Source organism: Convolutriloba macropyga, unplaced genomic scaffold (genome assembly GCF_964194025.1).
Source record: "Convolutriloba macropyga unplaced genomic scaffold, txConMacr16.3 SCAFFOLD_1208, whole genome shotgun sequence".
NCBI lineage: Eukaryota > Metazoa > Xenacoelomorpha > Acoela > Convolutidae > Convolutriloba > Convolutriloba macropyga.
Genome location: NW_027450363.1, coordinates 42501 through 60833, shown reverse-complemented (window position 1 = coordinate 60833; position 18333 = coordinate 42501).

Genomic DNA, 18333 nt, shown 5'->3' with positions numbered 1-18333 from the left:
ATCCACACAAGTAGTTTTTGAGCTCGATACATAATTCGAGATTGGTTGCCAAGCAATCTCTAGCGACAGAGCGTCATGCGCACTACAGACATGGCCTCTACCAGCAGCCATGCCCGAAGGAATCAATCACTGATCCTTCCGCAGGTTCCCCTACGGAAACCTTGTTACGACTTTTACTTCCTCTAGACAATTAAGCTCGATCCGCTTCATCCCGTTGCCGGAGACCGAAGTCCCAACAGTAGGAATTTGCAATTCTTGCTTAACTATCCAATCAGTAGTAGCGACGGGCGGTGTGTACAAAGGGCAGGGACGTAATCCCTATGAGTTGTTGACTCATAAGTACCAGGAATTCCTGGTTCACGTCTGCAAGTTACAACAGACGATCCCCTTGAAGCGCTGTACTTTTCTCTGATTGCCCAGTCCATTTCGGACCAAGGGCTGAGTACTCAATCTAAAAGTACACAGTGTAGCGCGCGTGCAGTCCAGAACATCTAAGGGCATCACAGACCTGTTATAGCCTCACTTCATCTGCGGTATTTAATTCCGCATAGTTCCTCTAAGAAGTGTTTGAATTCACATATAGTGAATTTCATTATTTAGATGGAGAAGATCTCGTTCGTTATCGGAATTAACCAGACAGATCACTCCACTAACTAAGAACGGCCATGCACCACCGCCCATATAATCATGAAAGATATTCAATCTGTCAATCCTTAAGATGTCTGGACCGGGTGAGTTTTCCCGTGTTGAGTCAAATTAAGCCGCAGGCTCCACTCCTGGTGGTGCCCTTCCGTCAATTCCTTTAAGTTTCGATTTTGCAACCATACTTCCCCCGGAACCAATAAACTTTGGTTTCCCGGTTAATCTCTTGCCAAGTCAAGATCGACTTTGACAAATTGTAGGTTGGTATAGTTTATGGTCAGAATTACGAGGGTATCTAATCCTCTTCAATACTCTGACTTTCGTTCTTGATTAATGAAAACATTCTTGGCAAATGCTTTCGCAGTAGTTTGTCTTGCCACGATCCAAGAATTTCACCTCTAACGTAGCAATACAAATGCCCCCGTCTGTTCCTTTCAATCATTACCGCACTCAGCCAACCGGCATCAATCGAGTAGCGGGTCATTCTCCATTATTCCATGCTTTATTATTCGATCCCAAAGGATGCTTTGAACACTCTAATTTTCTCAGGGTGAAAACACCGTTTCCACAGTTCGTCACATTTAAGTGCAAACTATTTCTTCGATGCGAAGGATGAGCGGAACGAGTCAACAGATTTAACTGAAGACCATGTTGCCGTTCTACTCAAACAGATCCAACTATGAGCTTTTTAAACGCAGCAACTATTGCATACGCTTGTAGAGGCTGGTATTACCGCGGCTGCTGGCACCAGACTTGCCCTCTACTCGTTCATCAATGGAGCTTTTAAGTCCATTCCATTCTGATTACAAACCATAAAGGTTCATATCATTATTTCTAGTCACTACCTCCTCGTGCGGAGAGTGGGTAATTTGCGTGCCTGCTGCCTTCCTTGGATGTGGTAGCCGTTTCTAAGGCTCCCTCTCCGGAATCGAACCCTGATTCCCCGTTACCCGTCACAACCATGGTAGTCCGTTACACTACCATCATAGGTTGATAGGTCAGAAATTCGGAAGTTCCGTCCCCAAGCCGAAGCTATCTGGGATCTTTCAGTTACTAGGACTCATCACGGGATGTGTCTGTACTTAGCAAATCACCCGGTGTAGTCTTGTAAAAGTCTCCGACAGTGTCGGACAATCAGCATGCATTAGCTGCAGGGTTACCGCAGTTATTCATTTAGCTTGCAAATCAACTAATAGATAGTAACTGATTTAATGAGCCATTCGCGGTTCCACTTTTTCAAGCTTCGCTTGCACATGCATGGCTTAGTCTTTCAGACAAGCATATGGCAACTGACAGGATCAATCAGTTTAATTGTACTTTGAACAATCTTTCGATTTGTTCGAATTTAGAAAGACATAGCCTTGCGGCCTCGTCAATCTTGCTTTGAGCTTTTTAAATCACGAAGAGTTTCAATGCATGCTTTGGCATGGCTACTAGTTACTACACAGTACTCTACACACTTAGAGTTACCCACGATTACACATTTCACATGCTGATGTTTCGGCTCGCGCGTACTAGAAACAGCATAATACTATGTGTACTGGTAGATAGCGCTCTGTGAGCATTTCCCATGAGCAGGTTTTGCCCTCCAAATCTCTGTTCTACTGTTACCAATACCGGCTAACAACTGTATCATACTAGGGAGAATTGACTCATGATTTAAAAACCAGATGTTCACATGTCGATGTTTCGGCTCTCGCCTACTAGAAACAACATAATACTAGTCTGTTAAAAATCTCAATCACGCCGCCTCTTCAGATACAGAAGTTTTACCTTTTATTGGTTAGAGAACAGCTTTCCAGCTGTCGACATGGTTACTAGTAACAACACCGTACTCAACACAAAAACTTTTCAACTTCACAACTTTCACATGCTGATGTTTCTGCTTTCGCATACTAGAAACAGCATAATACTTATTGTTTTGTCAAGTAATTTGTGTGTCTTTCCCATGTGAAGTTTCACCGGTCAACAATGTTTCCCTGACCAATTACGGCTACTAGTAGCTGTATAATACTAGGGAAAATGATTGAGGATTTAATATCAGATTTTCACATGTTGATGTTTCGGCTTTCGCCTACTAGAAACAACATAATACTAGTCTGCTAAGAAATCTCGCTCAAATTGCCTTTTCACATACAGAAGTTTCACCTTCTATTGGTTAGAGAACAGTTCTCAGCTGTCGACATGGTTACTAGTAACAACATCGTACTCAACACAAAAATTCTTCAACTTCACAACTTTCACATGCTGATGTTTCTGCTTTCGCGTACTAGAAACAGCATAATACTTATTGCTTTGTCAAGAAGTGTGTGTGTCTTTCCCATGCGAAAGTTTCACCGGTCAGCAATAATTGCCGTGTCCAATTAAGGTTACTCATAGCTGTATAATACTAGGGAAAATGATTGAGGATTTAATATCAGATTTTCACATGTTGATGTTTCGGCTTTCGCCTACTAGAAACAACATAATACTAGTCTGCTAATAAATCTCGCTCAAATTGCCTTTTCACATACAGAAGTTTCACCTCTTCTTGGTCACTGTACAGATGATGCTGTCTGTTCTTTATTTGGTTCTGCTTATTATAAGGAGGGGCATCACTCCTTCCTCCTTGGTTTGCATGCATTAAGCCTGCTTTGTGAAAAGCGTATCTTTCTAGCTTTTCTTCGCCTTACTCGAGTAGGACGATACAATCCAGACATTAGTCAGTCTTGGTGTAAAGTCACTGAGTATTATTCGGTTCTGCTTTATTCAGCAATATGCTGTATAATTGTTGTAATTTGCGAACATATTTGTTCTCAGTTCCGAACTACTAGCGACGACAGATTACCAGCGGTCATGAGCCATCAAGGTAGTTCTTTGGTGCATCAAGTAGAGAGGTGCCATCAAACAACACTTCCCTAATAATGCTACACACATAGAATTTGCTACAGTGCAGCTTTTTACTTTGCAAAATTTGCGCACAAATTTTGCATAGAATAAATGTTTTATCAAGATTTTTAGATCCCCTCCCTTGAGAGAACGTTACTCCTTTAAGTGAACACCCCGCGGCGTCCTGTTGTTATTGCTTATAACCATTTCGCAAGCCGGAGGCATAATGCACTACGCAAGCCGCTACTTTGGCACAGAGGCACCTAGTTTTACACCCGGGACTTCAGGTGGCCCAGTTTTACACCCAGTACAGCGGTGCCAGTTGGTAACCCGGTGGATCCTCGGAGACCAGACATGATCATAGATCAAACCCGATGTATGCTACTCCTGAACGTATAGTATCTCCACTGTGCAATGAAATTATCGTTCGTTTCGGGCCTTCCTATACGTTCAGCAGACAATCGCTAGGAATTCACCTCGTGACCCGTGGTGACCACACTGGATTTCAAGTTTATTGATTTGGACAGACCTGTCATTTATTTTGCTTTTCAGCTTCAGTTCTGCTCGATCTAGCTTGCCTAAGGCTTGATCTCGCTTTGCTCACCCCTGTAGGAGCCTCTACTAGTACCACTCGGAGTAATGGGGAATCCACCAGACCTAATCGATGAATGCCATCAAACAACAAACATCATACCCGGCTTCATCAGGCATATTTTATTACTTCCGAGAGGTACTTTAGTATCAGATCTTTCTCCATGCCTCTTATGAGGACCCGTCAGACCTTTCGGTTTATCGTTTAGCTTCAGTCCTGCTCGATCTAGCTTTCCCAAGGCTCGATCTAGCTCTATTCGCCCCACTAGAGGGCTCTCTAAGACCCCTCGGTCTTAGTGTTAGCTCCGGTACTGCTCGGTCGTGCTTGCTGAAGGCCCGACCCAGCTTTAGTTAGATTCTCGTACTTTCTCTTGGCCTCTCTAGGAGGACCAGACAGACCTCTCGGTCTATCGTTTAGCTTCAGTCCTGCTCGATCTAGCTTGCCCAAGGCTTGATCAAGCTCTATTCGCCCCGCTAGAGGGCTCTCTAAGACCCCTCGGTCTTAGTGTTATCTTCTGTAATGCCTAACCAAGCTTACTACAGGCCTTGGTCAGGTCTTTATCGGTCACCGATTAGTAACAGACCAATCATAGGGCCTTCCACCCTATCCGGGTTGAGGTCTTTAGTCCAGCCATATTTTGACAAGACACCTCTCCCTAATAATGCCCCACACATAGAATTACTGTCCATGCAGTATTTAACTTGTGTTTTTTTCTAAAATTTGATTTTCACTTTTTGGAGGTTCATTTGCTCCTCTGACACTCTTTCAGCTTCAATCTTACTCGATCTAGCTTTCCCAAGGCTCGATCTAGCTCTATTCGCCCCACTAGAGGGCTCTCTAAGACACTTCGGTCTTAGTGTTAGCTCCGGTCTTGCTCAATCGTGCTTGCTGAAGGCGCGATCAAGCTTTAGTTAGCTTCTCGTACTTCCTCTTGGCCTCTCTAGGAGGACCAGACAGACCTCTCGGTCTATCGTTTAGCTTCAGTCCTGCTCGATCTAGCTTTCCCAAGGCTCGATCTAGCTCTATTCGCCCTGCTAGAGGGCTCTCTAAGACCCCTCGGTCTTAGTGTTAGCTCCGGTACAGCTCGGTCGTGCTTGCTGAAGGCCCGATCAAGCTTTAGTTAGATTCTCGTACTTTCTCTTGGCCTCTATAGGAGGACCAGACAGACCTCTCGGTCTATCGTTTAGCTTCAGTCCTGCTTGATCTAGCTTTCCCAAGGCTCGATCTAGCTCTATTCGCCCTGCTAGAGGGCTCTCTAAGACCCCTCGGTCTTAGTGTTAGCTCCGGTACAGCTCGGTCGTGCTTGCTGAAGGCCCGATCAAGCTTTAGTTAGCTTCTCGTACTTTCTCTTGGCCTCTCTAGGAGGACCAGACAGACCTCTCGGTCTATCGTTTAGCTTCAGTCCTGCTCGATCTAGCTTTCCCAAGGCTCGATCTAGATCTATTCGCCCTGCTAGAGGGCTCTCTAAGACCCCTCGGTCTTAGTGTTAGCTCCGGTACAGCTCGGTCGTGCTTGCTGAAGGCCTGATCAAGCTTTAGTTAGCTTCTCGTACTTTCTCTTGGCCTCTCTAGGAGGACCAGACAGACCTTTCGGTCTCTTGCTTAGCTTCAGTCCTGCTCGATCTAGCTTTCCCAAGGCTCGATCTAGCTCTATTCGCCCCGCTAGAGGGCTCTCTAAGACCCCTCGGTCTTAGTGTTAACTCCTGTAATGCCTAACCAAGCTTACTACAGGCCTTGGTCAGGTCTTTATCGGTCACCGATTAGTAACAGACCGATCATGGGGCCTTCCACCCTATCCGGGTTGAGGTCTTTAGTCCAGCCATATTTTGACAAGACACCTCCCCCTAATAATGCCCCACACATAGAAATACTGTCCATGCAGTATTTAACTTGTGTTTTTTCTAAAATTTGATTTTCACTTTTTGGAGGTTCATTTGCTCCTCTGACACTCTTTCAGCTTCAATCTTACTCGATCTAGCTTTCCCAAGGCTCGATCTAGCTCTATTCGCCCCACCAGAGGGCTCTCTAAGACACTTCGGTCTTAGTGTTAGCTCCGGTCTTGCTCAATCGTGCTTGCTGAAGGCGCGATCAAGCTTTAGTTAGCTTCTCGTACTTTCTCTTGGCCTCTCTAGGAGGACCAGACAGACCTCTCGGTCTATCGTTTAGCTTCAGTCCTGCTCGATCTAGCTTTCCCAAGGCTCGATCTAGCTCTATTCGCCCCGCTAGAGGGCTCTCTAAGACCCCTCGGTCTTAGTGTTAGCTCCGGTACAGCTCGGTCGTGCTTGCTGAAGGCCCGATCAAGCTTTAGTTGGCTTCTCGTACTTTCTCTTGGCCTCTCTAGGAGGACCAGACAGACCTCTCGGTCTCTTGCTTAGCTTCAGTCCTGCTCGATCTAGCTTGCCCAAGGCTTGATCAAGCTCTATTCGCCCCGCTAGAGGGCTCTCTAAGACCCCTCGGTCTTAGTGTTAGCTCCGGTACAGCTCGGTCGTGCTTGCTGAAGGCCCGATCAAGCTTTAGTTAGCTTCTCGTTTTTTCTCTTGGCCTCTCTAGGAGGACCAGACAGACCTCTCGGTCTATCGTTTAGCTTCAGTCCTGCTCGATCTAGCTTTCCCAAGGCTCGATCTAGCTCTATTCGCCCCGCTAGAGGGCTCTCTAAGACCCCTCGGTCTTAGTGTTAGCTCCGGTACAGCTCGGTCGTGCTTGCTGAAGGCCCGATCAAGCTTTAGTTGGCTTCTCGTACTTTCTCTTGGCCTCTCTAGGAGGACCAGACAGACCTCTCGGTCTATCCTTTAGCTTCAGTCCTGCTCGATCTAGCTTTCCCAAGGCTCGATCTAGCTCTATTCGCCCCGCTAGAGGGCTCTCTAAGACCCCTCGGTCTTAGTGTTATCTCCTGTAATGCCTAACCAAGCTTACTACAGGCCTTGGTCAGGTCTTTATCGGTCACCGATTAGTAACAGACCGATCATAGGGCCTTCCACCCTATCTGGGTTGAGGTCTTTAGTCCAGCCATATTTTGACAAGACACCTCCCCCTAATAATGCCCCACACATAGAATTACTGTTTATGCAGCTTTTCACTTGTGAAATTTTTAATTTTCGCAATTATTATAGAATAAGTGTTTGCGCAGCTTTTCATAGGTCGAGCTCTAGCTAGCTAGCTCAAGCTAGCTAGCTAGCTCAAGCTCAAGCTATCTAGCTCAAGCTCAAGCCAGCTAGCTCAAGCTCAAGCTAGCTAGCTAGCTCAAGCTCAAGCTAGCTAGCTAGCTCAAGCTCAAGCTAGCTAGCTCAAGCTCAAGCTAGCTAGCTCAAGCTCAAGCTAGCTAGCTAGCTCAAGCTCAAGCTCAAGCTAGCTAGCTCAAGCTCAAGCTCAAGCTAGCTAGCTAGCTCAAGCTCAAGCTAGCTAGCTAGCTCAAGCTCAAGCTAGCTAGCTAGCTCAAGCTCAAGCTAGCTAGCTCAAGCTCAAGCTCAAGCTCAAGCTAGCTAGCTAGCTCAAGCTAGCTAGCTAGCTCAAGCTCAAGCTAGCTAGCTAGCTCAAGTTCAAGCTAGCTAGCTAGCTCAAGCTCAAGCTAGCTAGCTAGCTCAAGCTCAAGCTAGCTAGCTCAAGCTCAAGCTAGCTAGCTCAAGCTCAAGCTAGCTAGCTAGCTCAAGCTCAAGCTCAAGCTAGCTAGCTCAAGCTCAAGCTCAAGCTAGCTAGCTAGCTCAAGCTCAAGCTAGCTAGCTAGCTCAAGCTCAAGCTCAAGCTAGCTAGCTAGCTCAAGTTCAAGCTAGCTAGCTAGCTCAAGCTCAAGCTAGCTAGCTCAAGCTCAAGCTAGCTAGCTCAAGCTCAAGCCAGCTAGCTCAAGCTCAAGCTCAAGCTAGCTAGCTAGCTCAAGCACAAGCTAGCTAGCTAGCTCAATCTCAAGCTAGCTAGCTCAAGCTCAAGCTAGCTAGCTCAAGCTCAAGCTAGCTAGCTAGCTCAAGCTCAAGCTCAAGCTAGCTAGCTCAAGCTCAAGCTCAAGCTAGCTAGCTAGCTCAAGCTCAAGCTAGCTAGCTAGCTCAAGCTCAAGCTCAAGCTAGCTAGCTCAAGCTCAAGCTCAAGCTAGCTAGCTAGCTCAAGCTCAAGCTGGCTAGCTAGCTCAAGCTCAAGCTAGCTAGCTAGCTCAAGCTCAAGCTAGCTAGCTCAAGCTCAAGCTCAAGCTCAAGCTAGCTAGCTAGCTCAAGCTAGCTAGCTAGCTCAAGCTCAAGCTAGCTAGCTAGCTCAAGTTCAAGCTAGCTAGCTAGCTCAAGCTCAAGCTAGCTAGCTCAAGCTCAAGCTCAAGCTAGCTAGCTAGCTCAAGCTCAAGCTAGCTAGCTAGCTCAAGCTCAAGCTAGCTAGCTAGCTCAAGTTCAAGCTAGCTAGCTAGCTCAAGCTCAAGCTAGCTAGCTCAAGCTCAAGCTAGCTAGCTCAAACTCAAGCTAGCTAGCTAGCTCAAGTTCAAGCTAGCTAGCTAGCTCAAGCTCAAGCTAGCTAGCTAGCTCAAGCTCAAGCTAGCTAGCTCAAGCTCAAGCTAGCTAGCTCAAGCTCCAGCTAGCTAGCTAGCTCAAGCTCAAGCTCAAGCTAGCTAGCTCAAGCTCAAGCTCAAGCTAGCTAGCTAGCTCAAGCTCAAGCTAGCTAGCTAGCTCAAGCTCAAGCTAGCTAGCTAGCTCAAGTTCAAGCTAGCTAGCTAGCTCAAGCTCAAGCTAGCTAGCTCAAGCTCAAGCTAGCTAGCTCAAGCTCAAGCCAGCTAGCTCAAGCTCAAGCTCAAGCTAGCTAGCTAGCTCAAGCACAAGCTTGCTAGCTAGCTCAAGCTCAAGCTAGCTAGCTCAAGCTCAAGCTAGCTAGCTCAAGCTCAAGCTAGCTAGCTCAAGCTCAAGCTCAAGCTAGCTAGCTAGCTCAAGCACAAGCTTGCTAGCTAGCTCAAGCTCAAGCTAGCTAGCTCAAGCTCAAGCTAGCTAGCTCAAGCTCAAGCTAGCTAGCTAGCTCAAGCTCAAGCTCAAGCTAGCTAGCTCAAGCTCAAGCTCAAGCTAGCTAGCTAGCTCAAGCTCAAGCTAGCTAGCTAGCTCAAGCTCAAGCTAGCTAGCTAGCTCAAGCTCAAGCTAGCTAGCTCAAGCTCAAGCTCAAGCTAGCTAGCTAGCTCAAGCTAGCTAGCTAGCTCAAGCTCAAGCTAGCTAGCTAGCTCAAGTTCAAGCTAGCTAGCTAGCTCAAGCTCAAGCTAGCTAGCTAGCTCAAGCTCAAGCTAGCTAGCTCAAGCTCAAGCTAGCTAGCTCAAGCTCAAGCTAGCTAGCTAGCTCAAGCTCAAGCTCAAGCTAGCTAGCTCAAGCTCAAGCTCAAGCTAGCTAGCTAGCTCAAGCTCAAGCTAGCTAGCTAGCTCAAGCTCAAGCTAGCTAGCTAGCTCAAGTTCAAGCTAGCTAGCTAGCTCAAGCTCAAGCTAGCTAGCTCAAGCTCAAGCTAGCTAGCTCAAGCTCAAGCCAGCTAGCTCAAGCTCAAGCTCAAGCTAGCTAGCTAGCTCAAGCACAAGCTAGCTAGCTAGCTCAAGCTCAAGCTAGCTAGCTCAAGCTCAAGCTAGCTAGCTCAAGCTCAAGCTAGCTAGCTAGCTCAAGCTCAAGCTCAAGCTAGCTAGCTCAAGCTCAAGCTCAAGCTAGCTAGCTAGCTCAAGCTCAAGCTAGCTAGCTAGCTCAAGCTCAAGCTCAAGCTAGCTAGCTCAAGCTCAAGCTCAAGCTAGCTAGCTAGCTCAAGCTCAAGCTAGCTAGCTAGCTCAAGCTCAAGCTAGCTAGCTAGCTCAAGCTCAAGCTAGCTAGCTCAAGCTCAAGCTCAAGCTCAAGCTAGCTAGCTAGCTCAAGCTAGCTAGCTAGCTCAAGCTCAAGCTAGCTAGCTAGCTCAAGTTCAAGCTAGCTAGCTAGCTCAAGCTCAAGCTAGCTAGCTAGCTCAAGCTCAAGCTAGCTAGCTCAAGCTCAAGCTAGCTAGCTCAAGCTCAAGCTAGCTAGCTAGCTCAAGCTCAAGCTCAAGCTAGCTAGCTCAAGCTCAAGCTCAAGCTAGCTAGCTAGCTCAAGCTCAAGCTAGCTAGCTAGCTCAAGCTCAAGCTAGCTAGCTAGCTCAAGTTCAAGCTAGCTAGCTAGCTCAAGCTCAAGCTAGCTAGCTCAAGCTCAAGCTAGCTAGCTCAAACTCAAGCTAGCTAGCTAGCTCAAGTTCAAGCTAGCTAGCTAGCTCAAGCTCAAGCTAGCTAGCTAGCTCAAGCTCAAGCTAGCTAGCTCAAGCTCAAGCTAGCTAGCTCAAGCTCAAGCTAGCTAGCTAGCTCAAGCTCAAGCTCAAGCTAGCTAGCTCAAGCTCAAGCTCAAGCTAGCTAGCTAGCTCAAGCTCAAGCTAGCTAGCTAGCTCAAGCTCAAGCTAGCTAGCTAGCTCAAGTTCAAGCTAGCTAGCTAGCTCAAGCTCAAGCTAGCTAGCTCAAGCTCAAGCTAGCTAGCTCAAGCTCAAGCCAGCTAGCTCAAGCTCAAGCTCAAGCTAGCTAGCTAGCTCAAGCACAAGCTTGCTAGCTAGCTCAAGCTCAAGCTAGCTAGCTCAAGCTCAAGCTAGCTAGCTCAAGCTCAAGCTAGCTAGCTCAAGCTCAAGCTCAAGCTAGCTAGCTAGCTCAAGCACAAGCTTGCTAGCTAGCTCAAGCTCAAGCTAGCTAGCTCAAGCTCAAGCTAGCTAGCTCAAGCTCAAGCTAGCTAGCTAGCTCAAGCTCAAGCTCAAGCTAGCTAGCTCAAGCTCAAGCTCAAGCTAGCTAGCTAGCTCAAGCTCAAGCTAGCTAGCTAGCTCAAGCTCAAGCTAGCTAGCTAGCTCAAGCTCAAGCTAGCTAGCTCAAGCTCAAGCTCAAGCTAGCTAGCTAGCTCAAGCTAGCTAGCTAGCTCAAGCTCAAGCTAGCTAGCTAGCTCAAGTTCAAGCTAGCTAGCTAGCTCAAGCTCAAGCTAGCTAGCTAGCTCAAGCTCAAGCTATCTAGCTCAAGCTCAAGCTAGCTAGCTCAAGCTCAAGCTAGCTAGCTAGCTCAAGCTCAAGCTCAAGCTAGCAAGCTCAAGCTCAAGCTCAAGCTAGCTAGCTAGCTCAAGCTCAAGCTAGCTAGCTAGCTCAAGCTCAAGCTAGCTAGCTAGCTCAAGTTCAAGCTAGCTAGCTAGCTCAAGCTCAAGCTAGCTAGCTCAAGCTCAAGCTAGCTAGCTCAAGCTCAAGCCAGCTAGCTCAAGCTCAAGCTCAAGCTAGCTAGCTAGCTCAAGCTCAAGCTCAAGCTCAAGCTAGCTAGCTAGCTCAAGTTCAAGCTAGCTAGCTAGCTCAAGCTCAAGCTAGCTAGCTCAAGCTCAAGCTAGCTAGCTCAAGCTCAAGCCAGCTAGCTCAAGCTCAAGCTCAAGCTAGCTAGCTAGCTCAAGCTCAAGCTAGCTAGCTCAAGCTCAAGCTAGCTAGCTAGCTAGCTCAAGCTCAAGCTCAAGCTAGCTAGCTCAAGCTCAAGCTCAAGCTAGCTAGCTCAAGCTCAAGCTCAAGCTAGCTAGCTCAAGCTCAAGCTCAAGCTAGCTAGCTCAAGCCCAAGCTCAAGCTAGCTAGCTAGCTCAAGCTCAAGCTAGCTAGCTCAAGCTCAAGCTCAAGCTCAAGCTAGCTAGCTAGCTAGCTCAAGCTCAAGCTCAAGCTAGCTAGCTAGCTCAAGCTCAAGCTAGCTAGCTCAAGCTCAAGCTAGCTAGCTAGCTCAAGTTCAAGCTAGCTAGCTAGCTCAAGCTCAAGCTAGCTAGCTAGCTCAAGCTCAAGCTAGCTAGCTCAAGCTCAAGCTAGCTAGCTCAAGCTCAAGCTAGCTAGCTAGCTCAAGCTCAAGCTCAAGCTAGCTAGCTCAAGCTCAAGCTCAAGCTAGCTAGCTAGCTCAAGCTCAAGCTAGCTAGCTAGCTCAAGCTCAAGCTAGCTAGCTAGCTCAAGTTCAAGCTAGCTAGCTAGCTCAAGCTCAAGCTAGCTAGCTCAAGCTCAAGCTAGCTAGCTCAAACTCAAGCTAGCTAGCTAGCTCAAGTTCAAGCTAGCTAGCTAGCTCAAGCTCAAGCTAGCTAGCTAGCTCAAGCTCAAGCTAGCTAGCTCAAGCTCAAGCTAGCTAGCTCAAGCTCAAGCTAGCTAGCTAGCTCAAGCTCAAGCTCAAGCTAGCTAGCTCAAGCTCAAGCTCAAGCTAGCTAGCTAGCTCAAGCTCAAGCTAGCTAGCTAGCTCAAGCTCAAGCTAGCTAGCTAGCTCAAGTTCAAGCTAGCTAGCTAGGTCAAGCTCAAGCTAGCTAGCTCAAGCTCAAGCTAGCTAGCTCAAGCTCAAGCCAGCTAGCTCAAGCTCAAGCTCAAGCTAGCTAGCTAGCTCAAGCACAAGCTTGCTAGCTAGCTCAAGCTCAAGCTAGCTAGCTCAAGCTCAAGCTAGCTAGCTCAAGCTCAAGCTAGCTAGCTCAAGCTCAAGCTCAAGCTAGCTAGCTAGCTCAAGCACAAGCTTGCTAGCTAGCTCAAGCTCAAGCTAGCTAGCTCAAGCTCAAGCTAGCTAGCTCAAGCTCAAGCTAGCTAGCTAGCTCAAGCTCAAGCTCAAGCTAGCTAGCTCAAGCTCAAGCTCAAGCTAGCTAGCTAGCTCAAGCTCAAGCTAGCTAGCTAGCTCAAGCTCAAGCTAGCTAGCTAGCTCAAGCTCAAGCTAGCTAGCTCAAGCTCAAGCTCAAGCTAGCTAGCTAGCTCAAGCTAGCTAGCTAGCTCAAGCTCAAGCTAGCTAGCTAGCTCAAGTTCAAGCTAGCTAGCTAGCTCAAGCTCAAGCTAGCTAGCTAGCTCAAGCTCAAGCTAGCTAGCTCAAGCTCAAGCTAGCTAGCTCAAGCTCAAGCTAGCTAGCTAGCTCAAGCTCAAGCTCAAGCTAGCTAGCTCAAGCTCAAGCTCAAGCTAGCTAGCTAGCTCAAGCTCAAGCTAGCTAGCTAGCTCAAGCTCAAGCTAGCTAGCTAGCTCAAGTTCAAGCTAGCTAGCTAGCTCAAGCTCAAGCTAGCTAGCTCAAGCTCAAGCTAGCTAGCTCAAGCTCAAGCCAGCTAGCTCAAGCTCAAGCTCAAGCTAGCTAGCTAGCTCAAGCTCAAGCTCAAGCTAGCTAGCTAGCTCAAGTTCAAGCTAGCTAGCTAGCTCAAGCTCAAGCTAGCTAGCTCAAGCTCAAGCTAGCTAGCTCAAGCTCAAGCCAGCTAGCTCAAGCTCAATCTCAAGCTAGCTAGCTAGCTCAAGCTCAAGCTAGCTAGCTCAAGCTCAAGCTAGCTAGCTAGCTAGCTCAAGCTCAAGCTCAAGCTAGCTAGCTCAAGCTCAAGCTCAAGCTAGCTAGCTCAAGCTCAAGCTCAAGCTAGCTAGCTCAAGCTCAAGCTCAAGCTAGCTAGCTCAAGCTCAAGCTCAAGCTAGCTAGCTAGCTCAAGCTCAAGCTAGCTAGCTCAAGCTCAAGCTCAAGCTCAAGCTAGCTAGCTAGCTAGCTCAAGCTCAAGCTCAAGCTAGCTAGCTAGCTCAAGCTCAAGCTAGCTAGCTCAAGCTCAAGCCAGCTAGCTCAAGCTCAAGCTCAAGCTAGCTAGCTAGCTCAAGCTCAAGCTAGCTAGCTCAAGCTCAAGCCAGCTAGCTCAAGCTCAAGCTCAAGCTCAAGCTAGCTAGCTAGCTCAAGCTCAAGCTAGATAGCTAGCTCAAGCTAGCTAGCTAGCTCAAGCTCAAGCTCAAGCTAGCTAGCTAGCTAGCTCAAGCTCAAGCTAGCTAGCTCAAGCTCAAGCCAGCTAGCTCAAGCTCAAGCTCAAGCTAGCTAGCTAGCTCAAGCTCAAGCTAGCTAGCTCAAGCTCAAGCTCAAGCGAGCTAGCTAGCTCAAGCTCAAGCTAGCTAGCTAGCTCAAGCTCAAGCTAGCTAACTCAAGCTAACTCAGCTAGCTCAAGCTAACTCAAGCTAGCTAAAGCTAACTCAAGCTAACTCAAGCTAACTCAAGCTAACTCAAGCTAGCTAAAGCTAACTCAAGCTAACTCAAGCTAACCCGAGCTAACTCAAGCTAGCTCAAGCTAACCCAAGCTAGCTAAAGCTAACTCAAGCTAACTCAAGCTAATTCAAGCTAACTCAAGCTAACTCAAGCTAACTCAAGCTAACTCAAGCTAGTTCAAGCTAACTCAAGCTAGCTAAAGCTAACTCAAGCTAACTCAAGCTAACTCAAGCTAGCTCAAGCTAACTCAAGCTAGTTCAAGCTAACTCAAGCTAGCTAAAGCTAACTCAAGCTAACTCAAGCTAACTCAAGCTAGCTCAAGCTAACTCAAGCTAACTCAAGCTAACTCAAGCTAACCCGAGCTAACTCAAGCTAACTCAAGGTAGCTAAAGCTAGTTCAAGCTAGCTCAAGCTAGCTAAAGCTAAGACAAGCTAACTCAAGCTAACTCAAGCTAACTCAAGCTAACTCAAGCTAGTTCAAGCTAACTCAAGCTAGCTAAAGCTAACTCAAGCTAACTCAAGCTAACTCAAGCTAGCTCAAGCTAAAGCTAGCTAAAGCTAACTCAAGCTAACTCAAGCTAACTCAAGCTAGCTCAAGCTAACTCAAGCTAGTTCAAGCTAACTCAAGCTAGCTAAAGCTAACTCAAGCTAACTCAAGCTAACTCAAGCTAACTCAAGCTAGCTAAAGCTAACTCAAGCTAACTCAAGCTAACCCGAGCTAACTCAAGCTAGCTCAAGCTAACCCAAGCTAGCTAAAGCTAACTCAAGCTAACTCAAGCTAATTCAAGCTAACTCAAGCTAACTCAAGCTAACTCAAGCTAACTCAAGCTAGCTAAAGCTAACTCAAGCTAACTCAAGCTAACTCAAGCTAACCCGAGCTAACTCAAGCTAACTCAAGGTAGCTAAAGCTAGTTCAAGCTAACTCAAGCTAGCTAAAGCTAAGACAAGCTAACTCAAGCTAACTCAAGCTAACTCAAGCTAACTCAAGCTAACTCAAGCTAGTTCAAGCTAACTCAAGCTAACTCAAGCTAACTCAAGCTAGCTAAAGCTAACTCAAGCTAACTCAAGCTAACTCAAGCTAACCCGAGCTAACTCAAGCTAACTCAAGGTAGCTAAAGCTAGTTCAAGCTAGCTCAAGCTAGCTAAAGCTAAGACAAGCTAACTCAAGCTAACTCAAGCTAACTCAAGCTAGTTCAAGCTAACTCAAGCTAGCTAAAGCTAACTCAAGCTAACTCAAGCTAACTCAAGCTAGCTCAAGCTAACTCAAGCTAGTTCAAGCTAACTCAAGCTAGCTAAAGCTAACTCAAGCTAACTCAAGCTAACTCAAGCTAACTCAAGCTAGCTAAAGCTAACTCAAGCTAACTCAAGCTAACCCGAGCTAACTCAAGCTAGCTCAAGCTAACCCAAGCTAGCTAAAGCTAACTCAAGCTAACTCAAGCTAATTCAAGCTAACTCAAGCTAACTCAAGCTAACTCAAGCTAACTCAAGCTAGCTAAAGCTAACTCAAGCTAACTCAAGCTAACTCAAGCTAACCCGAGCTAACTCAAGCTAACTCAAGGTAGCTAAAGCTAGTTCAAGCTAACTCAAGCTAGCTAAAGCTAAGACAAGCTAACTCAAGCTAACTCAAGCTAACTCAAGCTAACTCAAGCTAACTCAAGCTAGTTCAAGCTAACTCAAGCTAACTCAAGCTAACTCAAGCTAGCTAAAGCTAACTCAAGCTAACTCAAGCTAACTCAAGCTAACCCGAGCTAACTCAAGCTAACTCAAGGTAGCTAAAGCTAGTTCAAGCTAGCTCAAGCTAGCTAAAGCTAAGACAAGCTAACTCAAGCTAACTCAAGCTAACTCAAGCTAGTTCAAGCTAACTCAAGCTAGCTAAAGCTAACTCAAGCTAACTCAAGCTAACTCAAGCTAGCTCAAGCTAACTCAAGCTAGTTCAAGCTAACTCAAGCTAGCTAAAGCTAACTCAAGCTAACTCAAGCTAACTCAAGCTAACTCAAGCTAGCTAAAGCTAACTCAAGCTAACTCAAGCTAACCCGAGCTAACTCAAGCTAGCTCAAGCTAACCCAAGCTAGCTAAAGCTAACTCAAGCTAACTCAAGCTAATTCAAGCTAACTCAAGCTAACTCAAGCTAACTCAAGCTAACTCAAGCTAGCTAAAGCTAACTCAAGCTAACTCAAGCTAACTCAAGCTAACCCGAGCTAACTCAAGCTAACTCAAGGTAGCTAAAGCTAGTTCAAGCTAACTCAAGCTAGCTAAAGCTAAGACAAGCTAACTCAAGCTAACTCAAGCTAACTCAAGCTAACTCAAGCTAACTCAAGCTAGTTCAAGCTAACTCAAGCTAACTCAAGCTAACTCAAGCTAGCTAAAGCTAACTCAAGCTAACTCAAGCTAACTCAAGCTAACCCGAGCTAACTCAAGCTAACTCAAGGTAGCTAAAGCTAGTTCAAGCTAGCTCAAGCTAGCTAAAGCTAAGACAAGCTAACTCAAGCTAACTCAAGCTAACTCAAGCTAGTTCAAGCTAACTCAAGCTAGCTAAAGCTAACTCAAGCTAACTCAAGCTAACTCAAGCTAGCTCAAGCTAACTCAAGCTAGTTCAAGCTAACTCAAGCTAGCTAAAGCTAACTCAAGCTAACTCAAGCTAACTCAAGCTAACTCAAGCTAGCTAAAGCTAACTCAAGCTAACTCAAGCTAACCCGAGCTAACTCAAGCTAGCTCAAGCTAACCCAAGCTAGCTAAAGCTAACTCAAGCTAACTCAAGCTAATTCAAGCTAACTCAAGCTAACTCAAGCTAACTCAAGCTAACTCAAGCTAGCTAAAGCTAACTCAAGCTAACTCAAGCTAACTCAAGCTAACCCGAGCTAACTCAAGCTAACTCAAGGTAGCTAAAGCTAGTTCAAGCTAACTCAAGCTAGCTAAAGCTAAGACAAGCTAACTCAAGCTAACTCAAGCTAACTCAAGCTAACTCAAGCTAACTCAAGCTAACTCAAGCTAGTTCAAGCTAACTCAAGCTAACTCAAGCTAACTCAAGCTAGCTAAAGCTAACTCAAGCTAACTCAAGCTAACTCAAGCTAACCCGAGCTAACTCAAGCTAACTCAAGGTAGCTAAAGCTAGTTCAAGCTAACTCAAGCTAGCTAAAGCTAAGACAAGCTAACTCAAGCTAACTCAAGCTAACTCAAGCTAACTCAAGCTAACTAAAGCTAGTTCAAGCTAACTCAAGCTAGCTAAAGCTAACTCAAGCTAACTCAAGCTAACTCAAGCTAGCTCAAGCTAACTCAAGCTAGTTCAAGCTAACTCAAGCTAGCTAAAGCTAACTCAAGCTAACTCAAGCTAACTCAAGCTAACTCAAGCTAGCTAAAGCTAACTCAAGCTAACTCAAGCTAACCCGAGCTAACTCAAGCTAGCTCAAGCTAACCCAAGCTAGCTAAAGCTAACTCAAGCTAACTCAAGCTAATTCAAGCTAACTCAAGCTAACTCAAGCTAACTCAAGCTAACTCAAGCTAGCTAAAGCTAACTCAAGCTAACTCAAGCTAACTCAAGCTAACCCGAGCTAACTCAAGCTAACTCAAGGTAGCTAAAGCTAGTTCAAGCTAACTCAAGCTAGCTAAAGCTAAGACAAGCTAACTCAAGCTAACTCAAGCTAACTCAAGCTAACTCAAGCTAACTCAAGCTAGTTCAAGCTAACTTAATGAAGTTAACCCAAGCTAACTTGGGTTAATGAAGTCAAACTCAAGCTAACCCGAGCTAACTCAAGCTAACTCAAGCTAATTCAAGCTAACTCAAGCTAACTCAAGCTAATTCAAGCTAACTCAAGCTAATTCAAGCTAACTCAAGCTAGCTCAAGCTAACTCAAGCTAACCCAAGCTAACTTAAGCTAGCTTAAGCTAATTAAAGCTAATTAAAGCTAACTCAAGCTAACCCAAGCTAACTTAAGCTAGCTCTAGCTGGCTGCCACTGTTAGGCCATTTGGGAGCGCTTTTCTCGCACTCTGATTGGCTGCCACTGTTAGGCCATTTGGGAGCGCTTTTCTCGCACTCTGATTGGCTGCCACTGTTAGGCCATTTGGGAGCGCTTTTCTCGCACTCTGATTGGCTGCCACTGTTAGGCCATTTGGGAGCGCTTTTCTCGCACTCTGATTGGCTGCCACTGTTAGGCCATTTGGGAGCGCTTTTCTCGCACTCTGATTGGCTGCCACTGTTAGGCCATTTGGGAGCGCTTTTCTCGCACTCTGATTGGCTGCCACTGTTAGGCCATTTGGGAGCGCTTTTCTCGCACTCTGATTGGCTGCCACTGTTAGGCCATTTGG